Here is a 7,489-nt window from a genome sequence, read left to right as displayed (position 1 = left end):
CATCAACTAACCAACTCCCCGGATTCCATAGCCAGAATGGTTGCAGCATAGTCCCCACAACTGTTGGCACCAACATGTACCATGCTAGAGTCAGTCCTTTGGCCTTCCTTCAGTGATCAAAATGGGCCTCTTACTATGTCTATTTTGTTAGATGTTTTGCACATGATCTTCAACACAAAACATGTCATAAGCAAGTTCATCAAGAGCAGCTAGGAAAAAGCTTTCCAGCGGTATATCACACTCCCAAAATCGGCTCCCGAATCAAAATATATGACCGAATGAATGGTTGACTCAAAGATCTCCCGTGTAGCAGTTCAGGTATTGAATGATCCAGAGGAAGCTAGGAGATGTCAGTGGCTAGTCTTGTGGCTGGATTGTGATAGAGAAGAGGAGAACATAGTATTTGAGGTCTATTACTGTGTTGTTAATCCTCATCTCAACATATGGCGAGCTCGTTTCTCTGCTTTGATTGAAGAGACACCCATGAATTTGTGTAGGGGGCACTGTACATTGCTGACAATATTATTGCTGGTGAAAAGTTTACAGTTGCTGGTCTCATGGTTCTAGAAAGAAATACTTGGAGATTTATAGGACATTTCAACTGGGAAAGCATTTCTCTTTATCCCAAGATTAAGTGAAGACTATGCAATTTGGATGGGGAAAATACACACCTTATCTGACATGAAGGAAATGTATGAGGTGGATGAAGTTTATTACACCAATGAGATGGAAGACAGTTTAAGGTCTCTTGCTACAGACAATGAAACTATGCTGTTATATCTCTTGCATGGCCTTAACACGGACAACAATAAATTCTCTCAGCCCGCACAATTCAAGGGAATTGAAAATTCCAATACCAATCTTGATATTTTACATCCTATTTTGACTGAATGTCATGTATTCAAGTCACATTTGGAATTGAATCTCTTACGATATGTCAATGAAGTGAGCTCAGCAGCTCATGTTGAGGTCATGCGAAGAACAAAAGTTGGGATGAAGGAGTATCAATTGGAAAGCACATTCTTGCATTATGTGTATATGTTTGGTGGTTGTAGGCGTTACTCCTATACTTGCATCTGTGCAATAGGAGAGAATAGTTCTGTTCTCCACTATGGACATGCTGGAGCTCCAAATGATAGGACACTAAAGGATGGTGACTTGGCATTATTGGATATGGGTGTAGAGTACTATTTTTATGGTTCTGATATAACATGCTCATTCCTTGTTAACGGAAAATTCACAGATGACCAGCGAGTTGTGTATAATGCAGTTCTTGGTGCTCACAATGTCGTTATTTCCAAAATGAAGCCTGGTGTAAGCTGGGTGGAGATGCACAAGTTAGCAGAGAGCGTTATTATAAAGTCCTTGAAGGATGCCAACATTCTGTTAGGAACTGTAGAAGAGATGTTGGAAAAAAAGACTAGGTGCAGTATTCATGCCTCATGGTCTTGGACATTTCCTTGGACTTGACACTCATGATCCAGGAGGTTATGTAAAGGGACTTGAGAGGCCTAAAGAACCAAGGTTGAGATCATTGCGAACAGTTCATGTTCTTCAGGAAAGGAATGGTTTTAAAGCAGGAAGCAAACAATATCTGGAGGTTCTTGAGCATGAAAGAGCCATTACAGTGTGCCAAAGACATCCTATGAAACCCATTACAATGCCAGATGTCAATTTGAAGAAGACATAATAGCTATTTTCTGGATGAGTGTTTGGTGGCTTTAAAAACTGTGAGCGCTGTGCGTATAGCCATATTCAAAAGCGCTGCACGTAGCCCTTTGGCGCTGCGCGTAGAGCCATCCCCAAGGTTACATCAAGGAGAGACACCCAACATTGGAAGGCAATAGGGGTGGGACATCAAAATGCCAAATGTCAGTTTGAAGAAATATGGGAATGGTATAGAGGTGCGGAAATCTCCTGAAGCAATGGCGAAGTTGAAGACACAAATTAAACGCACCAAAGAAATCCTTAATACTAATAATGAGGCCCCTCTATCAGTTGAGTCAATTTATAAGGATCGCCCCTGCATCCACAACACACACAAGTCAAGAAATCGAAAGCCAAGCCAATCTAGCTGTGGTGCTGCGCTTCTAGCTGTGGCACTACACTTCTAGCTATGGCACTGTGCTTTTGAAGTGTGGCCCTACGTGCAACGCTTACACCTGGGCAATAAACAGAAACAACAATTGCACAGTTAGTTTCTAAACAAAGTTATTATCATGACATCCAACCTTGGAGCAGAGTTCTTGCTTAATGCAAGGCCTGATATCCAACTTTTATGTTTCATTGCTAAATCTCCAAGCCACTCATGCTGCATATTACAAGTCACAACACACAAGTCAAAGCCCAGCAACCGAGTTTAGTGCCAAGCCCATGAAAATGTTAAAAGAGGGCACTAAAAAATGTTGAATCCAAGTGTCTGATTGATTAAAATGACAGAGGATTCATTCTATGGTGTTAAATATTTGATACAGGATTACATTATTAACAGGTGGAGGCCAGTTGTTTAATTACATGTCTGAGTGAAAGCGTAATTTTTGCTTGAAGGATTGAAAAACCAGAATGCACAGTGTTGGAGATACTATTGCTGAAAACATAGGGAATAGTTCAGTTTCTGAGGTGCTTGTGATGGAATTTTTGAGTTTATCTCCAGTCAAGCGGTGGTTGATATGGTTGACAAATTCAATGATCCTTGTGATGTTGGTGCTGAAATTGTTAATGAATGGCTGGAGTATGACATTTATAATGATGACATTACAACTATTGTTGCACAAATTAATAGCTCGTAGATTTATAGGTACAAATTGCAGAAAGAGAACATCCAAGGAGGAACAAGAACAATAGGTTGATCAAACAACTCCAAAATTCGTGCAGGCAGGTGCAAGGTGGCAGTCAAAAGGAAGATTTTGTGGAATATGGTTCCACACTTGAAGGAGCAGATATAGTAATATTAATCCACTTGGCAAACCTTCACCTAATTTGGGTTTTCAAAAAACTATTTCTCATGGTTCTCGAGATAGTTTGGGGTTTTAGTTGCAAATTAATTGGTCAGATTGTTTGGTTTATAATATTGTTTTAGGATAGGATTTTAGGATTAATTTTTATTTTTATTTTATATTTCCTATGTTGAGGAAATTTAAAATGATTTTGTAATATTATAAATAGGATTAGTTTGAAGATGCAGAGGTTCAATTTTTGTAGCAGAGAGAGGCTACTTGGGACTGTGTAAAGTTTCTCTTGAATATTATTTTAATAAAGCAGTTTTTTCCCTTTGGACCTGGGATCCATCATGGTGTTAATGTCTAGTATGTTTTCCTGTAATTCACTTACATATTTTGTTTTTCTACCTTGTTACAACATTATCTAAGAGATGTGTTAGGAATTCATCTATACACGATGCTCCTTTCATGATGACTTTGTTGTCAAATGTAGTGGTTGTCTTTGCAGAATCCATCCTCTATTGAGAAATCCTATGTTCCTCTTTTGTCTAACGCTGCTACTGTAGATCCATCCCCTGTTTGATGCCTGCGGGACAGTAGGCTTTCTCCCCTATTCTTCTCACATTTGCAATCTTTTATCTAGCTGAACATTGCACTTACTTTGCCCCAAGTTTTTCGACAGAAATTGGCATCGACTCCATAGCCCAATGGTCCTTTCTCTTGTTGTTTTTGACGCAAAAAGCTTTTCAAACAAATCCCCGCACTCCATAGCTATCCTAAGAATCAGTTATTGCAGCCACATTTTGTTGGCAAAGAGAGAGCCCTCTCTGGTCTAGCAGGGCTAGATGCCAGATTGAAAGCTTGGTCTGTGGTTATCTCGGAATTTCCTTTTCTCAGCGTTGAGGTACATTCTGAGTGCTAACATACCACGTCTCAAGTCCATGTGTGTGATCAATATATGGACTCCCTACATCACAAACCAATCTAGTGCGTGTGAAATTTCCCTTCATTAGGCATACCATGTAGTGGGATCTGTCATCCTACCTCTTGAAAGTGCTCTCAAACACTGCCTGTCTCAAACACTACCTGGAGTCTAAACATCTGTCTGCAAGTAAGGTCCACCAACCTTTTAGATGCTCATGAGACACCTCTTAATGTCTCGCCAAAAGGGGGTCATGTATCTCCTTGAGTGTGGGCGCAAGGGTGGTGCAAGTGTTACCTCTACAAAAGATCATACTGCCCCTACGCATGCATCCATCAACTTGCACCCTAACCATATGCCACATCTATAAAGCCTCTCTCCTCATGCACATGTCTCGTCCAACTGTCGCAAACCATCCTCTAGGATCTTGTTGCTCATGATGCGATCATTAAGAGATGATATCCAAGTCCACTTTGTCAGTGTGAAATGCTGGAGATCAGTGAAAAATTGAAGCTCATAGCTGGCCCTATCATCAATTTTCTCTCCAAACTTGAGTATGCCAAACCCAATGGTGTGTCTGATGCCATCGTTAGGATATCTCTTTGGCAGAAACACTTCAAGAACCTGTCGTGCATCATCATCCTCTGCTATACTCTAATACATACCCCTACACTCCTCTGCATAACATTGAACTCCATGGCACAACTCTATGGACAACTAGATACAAAAACTCAATGCCATGCCAGCATGTACCATAGGACATCCCATATGTGCGCATGCGTCCACCACTATTCTAGTACACCCACCATGATGTTATCTACACCTCCTCATCTACCCAGGTACACCTATGTGGCCCAACACCTCACATGCAATTGAGAATAACACTACCATGTTGAACCTTAGTAGCTCTAGTGCTCAATACATCAATGAGAGATCACTGTCTCCATATGATGCCCTGTTTGGTGGCCTGGAAATGCCACCTCCTCCTACTAACTCCTACCAGAGTAGTATAATCATCCTACAATACCATGACAACCCAAAATGCCATGACAAATCATGAAATCTTCCTGCTCCTCTGTCAATCCATCTTGTCACTAGTCTTCTCAAGAAATCTGAAGGGGATATGAAAAGGTGTATGTGCCCAACCATCGAGTCCATCATGTAACTACTACCATCACCTACCGACTCCACAATGTGATGGAGAATCCCACATAGATCCCAACAACAGTTTGGCTCTCGAGCCCCCTTGGTAATCCACAACGTCTGATGAACTATGGCAATGGATGCATCTAACCTCCTAGCTAGCTGCACTAGATACCAACTCAATATCTCTCGTAACCCAACCCTGAGAGAGGGACTGAATGCATGAAAAACCATACACGTAACATGTCCTCCATCGTGTGAATGTTGCATTATACATAGCTCGTGTCACCCCATCTCACTAGTCTGGAAAATCCATGTAATCCAGAGGTGGCCCAATAATTCCACAATCCTCATCGATGTATGCCTAAAGGCGACTATCGTCTAAAATTATGACATATTTGTTGGCTTCCGATGCATCTAACTACTCCTCATCGATGGCTAACTCTAACGATGGATGCTCATCTTCCTCCACCATGGGCTCAACATAAGCCACTAACTGTCCCTCCAAAGATGGCTCATCATGCATAACATCCTCAACAATTAGCGATAGTTAGTTATTGTCTGGAAACTCTTTCACATATGCCTCTATACCTATCGACTCCTCACCAATGACGGATATGTCTCCTGACACCTCATCAACCTCTTGTGTTTTGCTATCACCTGAAAACTCAGACACGGCCCTAGACACCTTGTCAATGGATCCCTCAACAATGGATGACATCTCATCCATGGGTGGCTCCTCATCAACAAATGGTCCTCTAAGTGTATGCTCTACTCTTTCCATTAGGGTGTCAACTGGAGCTATCGAAGGGATCTCCAACAAGAGTGACTCATGTGTCACATCAGACACATCGACACACTCCTCACACTGTTTTGTGCCCATAATCTCATGCTCAACCTCCTCCTTAGGCTCTTGACATCTAAAGCCAAGTCACCACCAATAAAAGTGCCTCTCAGTCTCATCCTCTAATTTCCTCCTCTATGCTCCTTAAATGGGAAAACCCTCCCGATCCTAGGATCCAACGCCTCACACTCATCAATCCTATCCATGGAGAGCCTCATCAAATATGAAAAGGTGTCTGGTTCCCTTTCCTTCTTTGATTCACCTAGAAAATGAGGCATGGTAGGTCGATTGGGTTGGCCATGGATATTGTTCTGCTGAATTGAGTGTGCATGTGTGTGGCTTCTCTACTGGTTATGTCTCAATGTCCTCATCATTTGTTGCATCCTCTCTAGGAAGTTTTGGTTTTACCTCCTCAACAATCAGTTCTCCCTCATTAGCTCCTCCATGATCCCTTCTGTACTCTTCTCTTTCGGAGTCATCAAAGTGCCCATAAATTCACCAGTCATTGTGAATGCATGACCCAATCCTCGATGATCTTGTTGGCTCCACCACAGCTGGCTAAGATCATGCCATGATACCACTGTAATATTACTAATTGGAATTTAGCAACTAATACCAAGCAATGGACTAAGAACAATAAATAGACTAGAACTCATACACAATAATTAAAACACCAAAATATCCAGCAACACAATCTGAGCCATTTTCTTATTCTTATGATAAAAGAGTACACAAAATGAATTGAAGTTTTGGAACCTAGGCTTGCTATGCAAGTTATGCAAACCCCATGTAGTACAACTATGATCTCGAGGAAATACTAGCCCAAATTGGTACTATGCACTACCCAGAAAATCACTGCTACTACTGTAGGAATGGAACTAATGATTCTACCTTGATGAATGATTGGATCACCTTGAAATTGCAGCCACAGACTCCCCTCCAAAACCCCAGAAATACCCATCAATGGTTTGGCCCAAATCCAGGCCAAAACTAAGCCCACCAAGTGATGTAGACTCACCAGCTAACTAGCAATTTGCCTTGCTATAAGAATGAAGATTTCAAGCTCGAATATTGCTCGAAATATTCTATAAAATTAGCTGCAGACTCCTCTCAATAAACCCACAAAAACTCAGAAAGGGTTTTGGCTGAATCCAAAGTGCCTCGATGACCCCAAGAAATGTGTATGGTTCTAACTAGCTGGAAAAATTCCCTGTAGAAATAATTATGCTATACAAGGCCAATCAATTACTATAAAAATCTCCTCCAAGCCCTGCAAATCACTCCAAGCCTCTTTATTTCTCCTTAGCCTGAACTTCCCAAATCTCCCTGTCAAAATGTATGCACAGTCACTGTTCAAAAACCCCTGAAATAAATAAATTCGGCCCTCCAAAATGCAATTGGAATTTAACAGCTAATACGAAGCAATGGACTAAGAAAAATAAATAAACTAGAACTCATACACAATAATTAAAACACCAAAATGTCCAACAACTCAATCTAAGCCATTTTATTAATTTTATGACAAAAGAGTACATAAAATGAGCTGAAGTTTTGGAACCTAGGTGATCTAGGTGGATATTGGTGGCCACCTGCCAAGTCCAACTGGACCCCCACCATTTTCTTTCTCAGCATTTTCAGTTT

General features: G+C 41.1%; 1 pseudogene; it reads left to right on the top strand.

Moving 5' to 3' along the window:
• The first annotated feature begins 282 nt into the window (after nt 1–282).
• LOC149140397 (uncharacterized) lies at nt 283–1,690 on the top strand (annotated as a pseudogene).
• Nucleotides 1,691–7,489: the final 5,799 nt, after the last annotated feature.

Source organism: Pinus tabuliformis, chromosome X, assembly GCF_031772625.1.
Source record: "Pinus tabuliformis cultivar Carrire ecotype Pingquan chromosome X, CPIR1, whole genome shotgun sequence".
In the NCBI taxonomy this organism is placed as follows: Eukaryota; Viridiplantae; Streptophyta; class Pinopsida; order Pinales; family Pinaceae; genus Pinus; species Pinus tabuliformis.
Note: the sequence above shows the minus strand (reverse complement) of the source record. Positions and strands in the feature narration are given on the sequence as shown.